The following is a 15,653-nucleotide window of genomic DNA, read 5'->3' on the forward strand; positions in this document are numbered from 1 at the left end:
AATTATTTGCTGAATTTTATCTGGATTCGCAAATTGTTTCATTTGACCAAAAATATATTTTTTAGCAAATAAACTATTGACAAAAAAAATAAATAAAAAAAATTGTCCGGCTCTCAAACTGTAATTAAAAAAAAATCAAGTTTTCTGTGGTATAAAGAAACATTTTTCCAATCTTCGCTAATCAAATATTTAGAGAAGGAATGCGAGGAATGGAAGAACCGTGCCCCATAGTACAACAATGTTATTTAACATCTAAATTGCAGTAGCACTCAGAAGCCGACGAGTTTAAGCCCCCGTTGGGCTACGTTCTTTACAAGGATCTGATCATCCTTGCCCTAAAGAGCTTACAGTATTGTTTACCAACAGCCAGGCTTACCCCAGTGGACGAATACTCACACGATAAAAGCCTTTTACGGCATTCAGTAAAGGAAAGAAGCAAAGCTTTCTCTCGGCCTGCTGTTCAGCGGGGAGTAGCGGTGTCATTAAACAATGTGCTTTAATGAGATTGTCTTTCCCTGGGCTACATCTCAAGTTTCCATAATTCTGTATGTCGTCTCAGTGGGGGTCAGATTGCAGCCAGACACGGTGGGGAGCCCTGGGAGGTCGGGAAACAGCACAATGGACTAGACTTGGCTGAAATTTCAATGACCAAGTTTAAATGTGGACTTTTGATGTGGAAAAAAATGGGACAAATCATGGATTTCCACCCACGTTTCTGAGCAGTAATAGAGCCGGTGGACACTTTTTTCAAAATTGTAATGGGGGGGGCGACGACAAAGATTTGAAACATTTTTTTGTGATTGTCACAATTTTTTTTACCAGTTCTACAGAGACCCCCTCCACTCTGAGCCCCACTGTCGGGGGCAGCACCCCTCACCAGCATGCAAGGACTGCCTGGCACTAGCCACCTCCAAAGGGCTGGTGAGAAAGCAGTGGCCTTCTGCGCCGTAGGCTGGTTCTCCTCTACAAAAGGGTCAGAGGCAAACCTTGGTTTTAATGTAATAAGGGAAATTTCTCATCCCAACCTGGCTGTGCCTTCCCACTGCTCACGATCCACCCTTGTCTTCACCTTGTCTTCACCCCATGTCGCAGTTGGCCCAAGTAGCATAATGGGCAAGATCCTGACTGGTGTAAACCAGCATAGCTCTATTGTCTTCACTGGGACTAGCCTGATTTACACCAGTAAGGATTTGGGCCACTGTCTTTTTAATGTTGCTAATTTATTCCCGTCCACTGTTCTTACTGATTTCTTCTTCGTCCACATTTCCCGTCACATTCCTTCCGGGTTCATTTCTTTGGTTATTAATTCCTGTCACTCAGTTCTGACCGTGAACTTGAGTGAACCAGTCATGCTTGGGACAGCCTCGCACCCTGAATTGTCTTTAATCTATGTAGGCTACAAATGCTGATGGAAAGTAGGAAGTTAACATCTTGTCCATTAGACGATTTCTACCCCCAAGGGCCATATTCTGCGTCCCTCCCTCACGCTCAGTGATGAGCTGGAACCAGTTGTTAAACTGTGAAGCCAGTTTAGAACCGGTTGTTAAAGGGTTGGGCAAACTCTGGCGGGACCGTCCTGTCGGTCCCACCTGAGCTCTCGGCTGGGGAGGCTCCCCTGTGAATTTTTACTCACCCGGCGGCTCTCCGAGCCTTTGGCTGCACTTTGGTGGCGGGTCCTTCAGTGCCGCCGAAGACCCGGAGCGACTAAAGGAACTGGTTCTTCAGCTTCTGGCAGCTCATCACTGCTCACGCTGCGTCATACCTTGCACTGCGAGCAGGGGATTCGTTCATGTCACTGATGCTCCTTTCTTGGGTAAAGAACGACTCGGCTGCAGTCAAGATGGCAGAATCTAGCCCGAAGTGAGCACATTGCGGAGAGGGCTGTTTGTTTAGCCACACTGGTGGGGAGCGCAGCTCGTGACGCGATGCCGCAGTTAAAGGTTGCACATGCGAATGCTGAGTAGGTCCATGAGTAATTTCTTTATGGTGTTTCTTTGGGGAAATGAACAGTTAAATTAACCCTGAAAGTTCATTTGCCTGAAAAACTTTTTTTCTTTTTCTTTAATTAAGGTTGGTTGCTCAATTATGCGGTTTAAAGATGTCGTTTTTAGAGAGGCAAATTGGCATGTGTGGTTTGTGAGGGGTGATCTGGGCCCCTGCTTTCCCTTGACCAGGCCCCTTGCGCAGTGGCATATAGAGAGAGGTACAGAAGCCTCTCGTGCAGTGCTGAGAATCCTTCTGTGCCTGGGGACCCTCCAGTACCTGGATCTGCCACATCGTGTCTGCCTTGCACTGGGCAAGCGGTGCAAAGTAGACTTACTGCACTGAAGAATAGAAGCCTCAAGGGTTCGGGCCTTATTCCCCACTAGCCTGCACCTCACGAAGCTGTGTACACCAGTGCAGAGTGTAAAACGTTACCACGACAGAAGGCTGGAGACTTACATCAACTCTGCAGTGATGGAAATGATTGCACAAGACACTGTGCGATAGAGAGTCAGGCCCTGGCTGTATCTTAGCCCAGACCTGCTTCACTTGAACATTAGGGACAGAAGCTTCACTTTAATAGGGTCTCCGAAGGTGGGAAAGCGTGTAGCTTTTAGGGAGAGAAGTTCTTGTAGTTTTTGTTGAAGGCACTAAAAGTTTCATAGAGTTTTAAGGGGAGAAGGGACCATTAGATCATCTAGTCTGGCCTCAGGCACAAGGCTAGAGTTGCCAAGGTTCTAATTCCAGAAAACTGAATACCCTCGCCCTGCCCACTGCCATGCCCCTTCTCTGAGGCCCCGCCCCTGCTCACTCCATCCCCCCCCCTCCATCGCTTGCTAACCCCCCCCCCCCCCCCCGCTCGCTCACATGCTCATTTTCACTGCAAGGCCCAAACAGGCGTAGTTTTTGTTATGCTCAGTTCAGGTTTTACTTGTTACAGGACGCAAGAGCTGGCAGCAAAATAATCAAAAAGGGTAATTTTTTAAAAACATGAAGTTTCACAAAGGTTTTCATGATTCTTTCCCTCCCCTCTTCCCATTTTTCGTAACCAGCTCCACGTTTTTTGTCCACTAAAGTTATTGTAATTTTATGTGTGGAATTAGGACCACACGTTATCACAGCTGCAATGGGTCCATTAAAAGCCCACTCCTGAAGCCCAAATACAAATCCGTAGAGCACAATCACAGAGATGCACAGCTGTCCAGATACCTATATAAATAAATCTGTCAAAACTGTCTCCCACCCCTACATGCAGTTACACACGTGTATTCATCTGTACACATCTAGCGTGCACTAACTCATAGACTTCCACATTATTTAATATTACAATTGTTGTCTAGTGCCTAGAGACCCCAACGCAGATCAGGGCTCCAGGGTGGTAGGTGCTGGATATACACATAAAAAGAGAGAGTCTGCAACAAAGAGTTTATAATGTAGCTAGACAAAGGTGGGGAGAAATGTATGATCCGTTGGCTCTTCTGCAATTACTAGTCAACAACATTCACTTTTTAAGAAATAATAATTTCTTTGAGTTCCCGTCTTTTAAAAACTTACGAAATTAATACACACATTTTATGTTGTCAATGTGTTTTTTGCGCGCAAGCCAGCAAAAGGAATAAAAGTCAAAGAATTAGGCTGCAAATTTTACACACATACAGTGCATGCATACACACACTTGCTTACACAGAGACACCCAGCTGGGAAGGGAGGAAGGTTGTCTGGAGGGGAAACGATGAGGTGGGGGATGGGGAGGGAAGGAGGCCAAGGACGAGAGCAGGGTGGGGGTGAGAGGGGGCAGTGAAAGAGAGAGGGGACGGTGTGGGGGGTATATGGGGTGGTTGGGGATGCAGGGGGAGGCAGAAGGCTACAGGTGCATGAGGATGGTGGGGCACGGGTCTATAGGGACATAATGGGAGTGCAGCAGTGTACGGAGGTGCAGAGGTGTGGGGGATGAGGGACATGGGGGTGGCGGCTCTGGGGGGTGGAGAGGATGGGTGGGAGAGCACTGTAAGGGGTACAGAGCTGGGATGGGGAGGTGTGAGGATGCAGTGAGGGGGATGGGGGTGCAGCCCCATTCCCAGCACTGGGAGACGGGGATACACGCCTCCAACGCCCGGGTGCTGGCGATGGGGCGGCAGACCGCGGTTTGCCTCAGTTGGAGCCCCGCCACAGGAGGGACGCGAGGAGGAGAGGGCGGGCAGCAGCAGGAGAGGCCTGCACCATGACCCCTCAACAGCCCCCTGCGAGGCATGCTAGTTCATCCCCTGCCCCGGCCAATGGGAGCCACAATTGCAGGCGGGGGATGGGGCAGCATGCGGAGCCCCCTGGCCACCCCTAAGGCTAGGAGCCGGACATGCCGGCTGCCTCCCGGCCTGGGAGCCACGTGGCGTGGTGGCAAGCAGGGAGCCTGCCAGCCCCTCTACGCAGCGCCGCCAGCCAGCCAGTCAAAGGCCCGGTCAGCGAAATCCCTTTTCGACCGGGTGTTCTGCTCGAAAACCAGACACCTGGTCACCCTACATAAGGCAGGTCAGAGAATTTCACCTAGTTACCCCTGAGTTGAGCCCAAAGACTTTAGTGAGACTAAAACATTTCGGTCCTGCAGAAACTAAACTGTGCCCAGACAGAGAACCGGAGGGAGCAAGGTGTCTCCCGCTGGCCGAAGCCCATGCAATGGCAGGACTTGATGAGGTGAGAGACCCCCAGATGAACCCCACCCCAGGCTGCAGAGGAAGGTGGAAAAGAGAAAATTTCTTCCCAGCCCCAAACCCGGAGTATCTCTGCTGACGGGAGTGGAGTTAATCCATAATTACAGTGATCTGAAGGCAGAATCTGATCGTCAACCAACCTGCAGAATGAAGGGTCTGTCTCTGGTTGGAGCTGGGGGTGTGATACCCGGCTCGAGACAAACCCACCTTAGCCCCTCGGGGACCCTACACACATACTTGGGGCAGCTAGCCTGTCCCGCCACTTGCACTGCCATGACCACACTCGATTGTAACTCGCTGGGGCGATGGGAGCTAGCATGCATATGTCAGCTCCAGCTGGGAATCACGCCCCCCCCCAGCTCCATGAGTTTCCATTGACCAATTGATAAAGGCCATATCATAAATGGGGGACCTGCTGCCATGGTCTTACCAGCCAGGGCTTCAGCCGGCCGAGCTCACTTACGGCAGTGCTATTTTATCCTACTGCAGGATTAGTGTCTTTATCTGCTGGGGTTGGCAGTTTGTTTCCAAGCCCTGCCCCCTCCTTGCATGCCGGGGCAATGGTAGAAGTAGGACTTGGGCAAATGTCAGACAGAACTGTCAGGCTCTGCCGAGATTTCTGACCAGTAAAGTGTTCAGGTGGTATTGTGGAGTCTTCATCACTGGAGATTTTTAAGAGCGGGTTAGACAAACACCTGTCAGGAATGGAGTCCTGCTGTGAGTGCAGGGGACTGGATTAGGAGACGTCTCGAGGTCCGTTCCAGTCCTACGATTCTTTCATTAACATTCTTCTGTCCCTTCACTATTTGAAACTCTTTGTATTTTCCTCTTTAAGGACATGGGCAGCTTAAATTATGGACCGGGTCTCTGCCTCCATTTTCTCTCCCACCTTTTGCGGTCTTAAATATATTTAGACTGTAAGTTTTTGGGGGCAGGGACTGTCTCACTGTGTTTGTACAGCACCTGGCACAACGAGGCTCTGATCTCACTTGTGGCTTCAAGGCCCAAATAATACATAAAAGATCAGGTTGCAAAGTCAAGCATTGCCCAGTTAAGGAAATGCCAGATTTAAGGTCTGTAGAGGAAGGGGGGTGGAGGGAGGAGGGGACAACAGCAGGCTAGAGCAAGCTGGCACAGGTTTTTTTGTTTTGTTTTTTAAGGAATTAATTTTTAACTCCCTCAGCCTCCTTGAGAAAGTCCAAGGAAGCTTCACCCCTTCCCGGTCAGTGGGGTCTGTGTCCCCCTCTCCTTGGTTCATGGACCTCTGGTATGCGAACCCTGCTAGGCGGGTCCCTGGCGTGCACTTAGAGCACCCACGTGCCCCTGCTCCCAAAGTGCAGAGCAGCGAGCGGGTGGGAGGCCTTGGGAGGAGGCGGAGTGGAGGTGGGAAGAGGTGGGGGAGGGCGGGGCCTTGGGGGAGGGGCGGAGTGGAGGTGGGAAGAGGTGGGGGAGGGCGGGGCCTTGGGGGAGAGGTGGGGCGGGGGAGGGCGGAGCCTTGGCGGAGGGGGCGGAGTGGAGGTGGGAAGAGGTGGGGGAGGGCGGGGCCTTGGGGGAGAGGTGGGGCGGGGGAGGGCGGAGCCTTGGCGGAGGGGGCGGAGTGGAGGTGGGAAGAGGCGGGGGAGGGTGGGGCTTTGGGGGAGGGGCGGAGTGGAGGTGGGAAGAGGTGGGGGAGGGCGGGGCCTTGGGGGAGAGGTGGGGTGGGGGAGGGCGGAGCCTTGGCGGAGGGGGCGGAGTGGAGGTGGGAAGAGGTGGGGGAGGGCAGGGCCTCAGGGGAGGGGCGGAGTGGAGGTGGGAAGAGGCGGGCTGAGGGGAAGGCCTTGGGGGTGGAGTGGAGGTGGGGCCTTGGGGGAGGGGGCGGAGCGGAGGTGGGAAGAGGTAGGGGAGGGCGGGGCCTCGGGGCAGGGGGCGGAGCGGAGGCCTGGGAGGGCAGGGCCTCAGGGGAGGGGGTGGAGTGGAGGTGGGGCGAGGCGGGAGAGGGAGGGCGGGGCCTCAGGGGAGCGTGGGGCGGAGCCAGGAGAGGGCGGGGCCTCGGGGAGGGGGCAGAGCAGAGGCAGTGGAGTGCGGGGCCTCGGGGGAATGGTGGGGCAGAGGCAGGAGAGGGTGGGGCCTTGGGGGAGGGGGCGGAGCGGAGGTGGGACAAGACGGGTGGGAGGGCAGGGCCTCAGGGGAGGGGTGGGGCGGAGAGGCTGTGGAGCATCTGTTGGGAAAAATAAAAGGTCTGCGTCTGTGGTGCCCTGGCTGAGAGCCGAGCCAGGCCCGAAGGGAGGTGGGTATCAAAGGCCTGGGCAGAAACTCAGCATTTGCTTCCTTGGGTCCGTTGCCCGGGGCGCCTTCCCCCAGAACGCCAGCCTGTCGCCACACACTGCTCGGGGAAGGGACGCCCGTTGGGGAGTAACAAAAGAAGTTAAAGCGGAAACGCTGTCCAATGCAGCAATTACAGTCGCGGGAGGGAGGCGTCATGGATCTAGAAGCTGAAGAAAAAGACTTGGGCAAATGTCAGACAGAACTGTCAGGCTCTGCCGAGATTTCTGACCAGTAAAGTGTTCGGGTTTTCCGGGGGGGTAAGATGTAGTGTAAGTGATCATGGTGCCTCGTGCTTAACTTAAAGTCCATTATCCGATCGAAGCAAGCGGGAGCTGAATTACCCAGGAGCACAAGGCTCGAGGAATGGGGCAGGAAATGCGAAGTCAGAAAGAACAGGAGGACTTGTGGCACCTTAGAGACTAACACGTTTATTTGAGCATGAGCTTTCCTGAGCTACAGCTCACTTCATCGGATGCATTCGAAGCTTATGTCAAATAAATGTGTTAATCTCTAAGGTGCCACACGTCCTCCTGTTCTTTTTGCAGATACAGACTAACACGGCTGCTGCTCTGAAACCTGTCAGAAAGAAACACTCAGACTTTGCACACTGCTACTGATGGGCAAGGGGAAGTGAGGGACTTGGCAGGAAAGGCCAGATCTTCACCTCCCGGGTTGGCGGAACCTGCTCCTCATGGTGTTGTAGGGTCCCCAGCCCAGAGAAGAGGGGACCCTGTTACAGCCACCAGCTGTAACATCTTGCGAGTCAGCTCACGTTGGAGCAGCTCACGGCATTTCGCTCTGGCTGTCTCCAGTTTGGTGCCTGGCGGGTTGCCTAAGAGGGCACCTGGATTTCCAGAGGCGCTCCTCAGCCAGCGTGAGGCATATGACTGTGCTCAGGGCGCTGGGTGCCTCTTGTGCAAATTTGGCCATAAATTAACATACAGTGTAAATGAGGGAGATGCACAAATACTGCACCGCACTAAGCGTACACGGTGAGAGCGCGACCTCAGTGCAGGGCAAAGGCTGTACGTTTAAAGCAAAAGGAGGAGACTCAGCAGGGGAGGGTCTCCCAGCCACGTTCGCTCCCCGCGGCACATCTTCCTGACGTAATTTAAAGTAGATCATTGCCAGCCTAGTCATCCCACGTGCAGCGGGTCTCTGGGACTCTTCAGGTTCTCTTTTTAAACACACGCAGGGTTTTTGCAGCTGCCCACTAATTCGGGGGCCGGATGGTGCCATTAAGGCCCAGCCCTGAAGAGGGGGCAGTACAGAGCGGTCTTCGCTTCACGGGTAGCTGGGGGAGGCCTCTTCGCGCAAGGTCCAGGCAGCTCAGGGGCTTCATTCGAAAGCAACTGGAGCTGAAAAGATGATTGATACTTGCGGGGATCAGCAGTAGCACTTTCTCCTCCTCCTCCTCCGGACTTCTTATGAATGGCCAAAATTATTCACTAGTGGTTCTGAGTCCACTGAAACTGCGTTGCTGGCTGAATAAACTAGTCGTCCAACAATGTTTGCCCAGCTCTAGCTGCCACGGCCCCTGCTCCTAAGGGGAGAGTAACAGGCCTGGGGCTGGGCTCCATGGAGCAAGCAGGCTGGCTAGAGCTCAGGGGAAGCAGTGGCCCTCTGACTCCAGAGCTCAGTGAGGTCTTCCATCACTGGCTGTTCGTCAGGGACGTGGAGCCTGAATGGTGGAGGAAATCTATGAGCAGGGAGGCAAAGTGCTGCACCCAGGGTTGGAGGGGGAAGGCCGGCCAGTTAAGGAGAAGGATGCTCCAATGGTTAGAGCACTACGTGATGTCGCGGTAGAGCGGGCTTGAGTTGCTACTCTGACACAGACTGACTGTGTGATCTTGGGCAAGTCACTTAGCCTCTCTGTGCCTCAGGTTCCCCTCTGTAAAATGGGGATAACAGTGCTCGCAGGGGTGGGGTGAGCATGTCAGACTGGAAGGTGCTTGGATACTGGGGTAACAGGGGCCATGGGTGCCTGAGAGGTGTCTGTGACCAGCCAAATGGGCCATTGGGTTTGTGGCAGTGGGGCTGGATTAAGGCACAAGCGACCTAGGCTGAAGGGCCGGCTCTTGAACCATACATCGGCACTGGCCAGGGAGCTGCGGTGAATGGCTGCATGGGGGAGCTGGCCAGGAATGGGGTGGCGGAGAGCCCTGGGAGGGTGGATATGAGGGAGTGAATAGGGCAGTGTCTGCAGCAGGAGCCAGTCACTGATTGACCTGGCCAGGAGAGCGTTACCTAAGCAACATCCATGTGTGTGTTTGCCTCCTGCCCAGGTTCATCTAGCCCTGCCTGGAGGTGTGAAAGTAGTGCCATGCCCAGACCCCTCTTAAAGGGAAGGTCATGATATAGAACGGCTGCACTTTCCTTAACGGCCGGAGAATGTTTTCCTACCCCTGCACTCAGCTATTGCAGATACGGCTAAGCCAACTAACCAGCCTTTTAAACAATCACTTTGGGGTTAAGAACAAGCACGGCGTTTTCAGCCTTAAGGGAGTTTCTTTTTCCCTGCAGGAAATTAAACTCCTTGTCTAAAAACAATGGCTTAAAGGATAAAGCACCTTCCCACCCATAATTATAGCATGACTAGTGTGACTGTAAAATAATACATCCCATAGGTGCAAGAAAATTGGAAAGCAGAAGGAAATAGCTAAGCTGAGTTTTTGAAAGCGTCCTGAATAACTACTATGGGTTTGATTCTGATTTGCACTGCCAGAGTGGTGTAGAGAGGCCTTGTTGTAAATGAGAATCAGGCTTCTGAATTTGCTCAGGGTGATTAAATACACCCAAATGCAGGGAACGGATGGTCTGTGTATTCCCCCAGCAGATTCTTTAAAGACAGAATGAAGTCATGTAAATCGGACCCATACTTCACAAATCCCAATGGAAGGAGTTTCTTCCATTAGGTCAGCTAAAGACCAAAATCACTTGGAATCATTCCAGTTTCCTTTATTTACAGTTGCACTTCTTTTTTTCTCCTGGGGGGTGCGGGAGAAGAGAAGACAATACAAAACACTTGATCAGGCTCCCCAGCTCTCTGGAGTATGAATTATTCACTACGCCAACAAATAAACATGCCATAAGGAAATTACACAAAACATTGAGTCAACAGGAAATACCAACCCAACTTCATTACGTGGTCAGATGGGAATGGGGTGCAGGGAATGCTCCTGCTAGAGGAATGGAAGGATGCCAGACGGAGGCAATTCCACCTTCCTGGCCAGGGCAGACTCTGTACAAAATGATACTGGGAAGTATCTGACCCTGAAAGCTCAGCGTGGTCTCTGAGGCTGTCCTGAAGATGCTGGGATCACACCGGTGTCTTTGTTCCCTTCTTAAGCAGTGGCCTGCTCATTGAGAAGCACAGCGAGGATAATTACAAATATGTGTCCAAAAGACACGATAGTGGGGTCTCCAGTTAGCTTCTTCTGAGACAGTCCTGAGGCTGTTCAACAAAATCTGCCTCCCTCAGCCCTGTTTTAGTGGCTGGCCCCCACGCCACCCCTATTGGGCTTGGGCACCCCACCATCATGCCCAAAAGGCCATATTTGAGTGACTGGCATGGCAGCACCAGTCAGGTTTGGCCCAGCAAGGAGAACAGGCTCTGGGGCTACGACTTCCCCCCCAACATAAATGGACAGGGCCTGAGGGGAGCCTCGGCTCCACCCCCACGTGCGGCGGAAGCAGCATGCGAGGGCAACGAGGAGTCCGGTGGCACCTTAAAGGCTAACGGGTTTATTTGGGCATCAGCTTTTGTGGGTAAAAGCCCCACTTCTTCAGATGCAAGGGGAAATCTTCTACTTCTGATAAAGGACTGGGCCAGGTTATTGCCCCACTGGAGAAAAGGTACTAAACTGTGACTGTCTGAGTTATAATTCATGCCCTGGTCAGTCGCTGGAACAGAGCAGCCGCATGGCTCCCTGGGCTGAGCACGGCCTGGTTACGATCTAACCCTGCATGAAGAGCCTGCTGCTGCCTGGCCACGCTTTTCTGAGCAGGCTGCTGAGGGCCCAGGAGAGCTCTGACCTCAGCCTCTGTCCAGGCCCTGCCCTGCACTCATAGAAACCAATGGGAGTTTAGCCACAGCCAGGGCCCAGCTCTTGATCTGGACCATGCAGAGTTGGAGAAGCATGGAACAGCTTCCTCTCTGGAGAGGGAGGGAGGCCGAGCCGCGCTGGAGAGGGAGGGAGGCGGAGCAGCAGCGATGGAGAGGGAGGAGAGGGAGGGAGGCCGAGCAGCGATGGAGAGGGAGGGAGGCGGAGCAGCAGCGATGGAGAGGGAGGAGAGGGAGGGAGGCCGAGCAGCGATGGAGAGGGAGGGAGGCGGAGCAGCAGCGATGGAGAGGGAGGAGAGGGAGGGAGGCTGAGCAGCGCTGGAGAGGGAGGGAGGCGGAGCAGCAGCGATGGAGAGGGAGGAGAGGGAGGGAGGCCGAGCAGCGCTGGAGAGGGAGGGAGGCGGAGCAGCAGCGATGGAGAGGGAGGAGAGGGAGGGAGGCTGAGCAGCGCTGGAGAGGGAGGGAGGCGGAGCAGCAGCGATGGAGAGGGAGGAGAGGGAGGGAGGCTGAGCAGCGCTGGAGAGGGAGGGAGGCGGAGCAGCAGCGATGGAGAGGGAGGAGAGGGAGGGAGGCTGAGCCATGCTGGACTGGGAGGAAACGGAGGGAGGCCGAGCCGCATCAGGAGCTGGAGGAGAGGGAAGAGAGGCCAAGCCATGCTGGAGCCGGAGGAGATCATAGAATCATAGAATATCAGGGTTGGAAGGGACCCCAGAAGGCCATCTAGTCCAACCCCCTGCTCGAAGCAGGACCAATTCCCAGTTAAATCATCCCAGCCAGGGCTTTGTCAAGCCTGACCTTAAAAACCTCTAAGGAAGGAGATTCTACCACCTCCCTAGGTAACGCATTCCAGTGTTTCACCACCCTCTCAGTGAAAAAGTTTTTCCTAATATCCAACCTAAACCTCCCCCACTGCAACTTGAGACCATTACTCCTCGTTCTGTCATCTGCTACCATTGAGAACAGTCTAGATCCATCCTCTTTGGACCCCCTTTCAGGTAGTTGAAAGCAGCTATCAAATCCCCCCTCATTCTTCTCTTCCGCAGGCTAAACAATCCCAGCTCCCTCAGCCTCTCCTCATAACTCATGTGTTCCAGACCCCTAATCATTTTTGTTGCCCTTCGCTGGACTCTCTCCAATTTATCCACAAGATGGAGGGAGGCTGAGCTGCATCGGGAGCTGGAGGAGCGGGAAGAGAGGCCGAGACGTGCTGGAGCTGGAGGAGCGGGAGGGAGGCCGAGCCGCGTTGGGAGCTGGAGGAGCGGGAGGGAGGCCGAGCCGCGTTGGGAGCTGGAGGAGCGGAAAGGAGGCCGAGCCGCGTTGGGAGCTGGAGGAGCGGGAAGGAGGCCGAGCCGCGTTGGGAGCTGGAGGAGAGGGAGGGAGGCCGAGCCGCGTTGGGAGCTGGAGGAGCGGGAGGGAGGCCGAGCCGCGTCGGGAGCTGGAGGAGCGGGAGGGAGGCCGAGCCGCGTTGGGAGCTGGAGGAGCGGGAGGGAGGCCGAGCCGCGTTGGGAGCTGGAGGAGCGGGAGGGAGGCCGAGCCGCGTCGGGAGCTGGAGGAGCGGGAGGGAGGCCGAGCCGCGTCGGGAGCTGGAGGAGCGGGAGGGAGGCCGAGCTGCGTTGGGAGCTGGAGGAGAGGGAGGGAGGCCGAGCCGCGTCGGGAGCTGGAGGAGCGGGAAGGAGGCCGAGCCGCGTTGGGAGCTGGAGGAGAGGGAGGGAGGCCGAGCCGCGTTGGGAGCTGGAGGAGAGGGAGGGAGGCCGAGCCGCGTCGGGAGCTGGAGGAGCGGGAAGGAGGCCGAGATGCGCTGGAGCTGGAGGAGAGGGAGGGAGGCCGAGATGCGCTGGGAGCTGGAGGAGAGGGAGGGAGGCCGAGCCGTGTTGGGAGCTGGAGGAGCGGGAAGGAGGCCGAGATGCGCTGTAGCTGGAGGAGCGGGAAGGAGGCCGAGCCGCGTTGGGAGCTGGAGGAGAGGGAGGGAGGCCGAGATGCGCTGTAGCTGGAGGAGAGGGAGGGAGGCCGAAATGCGCTGGAGCCGGAGGAGCGGGAAGGAGGCCGAGCCGTGTTGGGAGCTGGAGGAGAGGGAGGGAGGCCGAAATGCGCTGGAGCCGGAGGAGCGGGAAGGAGGCCGAGCCGCGTCAGGAGCTGGAGGAGCGGGAGGGAGGCCGAAATGCGCTGGAGCCGGAGGAGCGGGAAGGAGGCCGAGCCGCGTTGGGAGCTGGAGGAGAGGGAGGGAGGCCGAAATGCGCTGGAGCCGGAGGAGCGGGAGGGAGGCCGAGCCGCGTCGGGAGCTGGAGGAGCGGGAGGGAGGCTGAGCCGTGTTGGGAGCTGGAGGAGCGGGAGGGAGGCTGAGCAGGGCTGGAGTGGGAGGAGAGGGAGGGAGGCCGAGCCGCGTCAGGAGCTGGAGGAGAGGGAAGGAGGCCGAGATGCGCTGTAGCTGGAGGAGCGGGAAGGAGGCCGAGCCGCGTTGGGAGCTGGAGGAGCGGGAAGGAGGCCGAGCCGCGTTGGGAGCTGGAGGAGAGGGAGGGAGGCCGAAATGCGCTGGAGCCGGAGGAGAGGGAGGGAGGCCGAGCCGCGTCGGGAGCTGGAGGAGCGGGAGGGAGGCTGAGCAGGGCTGGAGTGGGAGGAGAGGGAGGGAGGCCGAGCCGTGTTGGGAGCTGGAGGAGCGGGAAGGAGGCCGAGATGCGCTGTAGCTGGAGGAGCGGGAAGGAGGCCGAGCCGCGTCGGGAGCTGGAGGAGAGGGAGGGAGGCCGAGCCGCGTCGGGAGCTGGAGGAGCGGGAGGGAGGCTGAGCAGGGCTGGAGTGGGAGGAGAGGGAGGGAGGCCGAGATGCGCTGTAGCTGGAGGAGCGGGAAGGAGGCCGAGCCGCGTTGGGAGCTGGAGGAGAGGGAGGGAGGCCGAAATGCGCTGGAGCCGGAGGAGCGGGAGGGAGGCCGAGCCGCGTCGGGAGCTGGAGGAGCGGGAGGGAGGCTGAGCAGGGCTGGAGTGGGAGGAGAGGGAGGGAGGCCGAGACGCGCTGGAGCGGGAGGAAACGGAGGGAGGCCGAGCCGCATCGGGAGCTGTTTTTTCACCACCTGAAGAAAAGGCGAAGACGTTGGTACTTGACTTTAGCCCTGTCAGACGTCTCTGTGACGTCAGCAGAACGTCCAGTCTGCGCAAAGTACACGCCTGCTTACGTCTTCGCAGGATTGAGAGTGGAGCATCTCCTGGACAGGGAGCAAGTGGGATGGGAATGGAAGTGGGCTGTGCAGGTAGACAGACGTCACTCTTCTCTTTCTTTTCTTCCTTATTTCTTTCCTCTCTTCTTTTGCTCTCGTATTACACAATAATACTAAGGTGTAGCTGGGTGGTCACCCCGCTCCGGCCCTGAAGGGGTTAAAACAGCCCTGGAGAGGGCTGCCTGGGGGAGCCAAGAGTAAAGGCAGCCCTGGAGAGGGCAGTGGCTGGGAAAAGCTCGGCTGACTGGGGGAAGCAGCCACAGCTGGGGCCATGCCCAGTCAGGCCACAGCTGGCCCTAGAAGAGGGCTGTGAGCCTGGGGCTGGAGGAGCCTCACTCTAGCCCTGGAGTGGGAAGGGTCTGGCTGCCTGGGAGCAAGGTACCAGAACTGGAGCAGGGCTGGGGAAGGGCAAAGGGAGCTGGGGAGCTCCAGCCTGGTAAACCCCCAGGCTGCGGGCCTTGGAGAAGGCCGACAAGGGTACTGGGGCTGCAGAGGGGTAACACAGAGGCAGCAGGCCCTAACCCCTTGCCAATGATGAGTGGCCATTACACTGCCGTCTGCCCCAGTGAGCAGGGGCGAGATGGTGACGGACAGTAGCCACTGAGGCAAGGTGGGTTTAGAGGGTTGGGGGTTCCCCTGGGAGGGGAGACCCAGAGTGGGGGTACTGCAGAGGGCAGAACCCCAGGATAAGGGGCACTGGGGTCCAGGAGGGACACAGGGCCAGCGACAGGTGAGACACCGGCCTGCAGAGGGCGCTCCATACGCTGGAGAGCTAATTCCCAGGACGACCAGCAGGAGGCGCCGCACCGGTGAGCCGTCGCCCTGCTACAGAAGGGTACTTACATTGCAGTAGCATTTAGACACCCCGGTCATGGATCAAGGCCCTGTTGTGCCAGGCACTATACAAACTCAGAACAAAAATGATGGTCCCTGCCCCGAAGTTGCTCCTAAAATCTTGTCATTCTCTCTTGACTCTGGTTCTAAATGACTTTGTCTTTGCTGATCTCTATGGTTGTTTGTAACCTATTGCCCCTAGCTATCTGTGCACCACCGCTGTAGTGTTCCTGGGGGCTTTGCAGGAGTTCAGGGCCCAAGCCTGCAAACTCTTCATGCATATGCTTATCTTTAATCCCCTGGAGTCGACGGAATGTCGATGGAAAATTAAGCACATGAGTAAGACTTTGTAGGAACAGAGCCATAGTAAGTGCTTATTCCCTATGCTTAAAGTTAAGCATGTGCTTAAGCGCTTAGCGGAATCGGAGCTTAGAACTGGGGTGGGCAAACTTTTTGGCCCGAGGGCCACATCGGGGAATAGAAATTGTATGGTGGGCCATGAATGCTCACAAATTGGGATTGGGGTATGGGAGGGGGTGAGGACTCTGGTTGGGGGTGC

The sequence above is a fragment of the Lepidochelys olivacea genome, assembly GCF_965140295.1.
Source record: "Lepidochelys olivacea isolate rLepOli2 genome assembly, chromosome: 3".
In the NCBI taxonomy this organism is placed as follows: domain Eukaryota; kingdom Metazoa; phylum Chordata; order Testudines; family Cheloniidae; genus Lepidochelys; species Lepidochelys olivacea.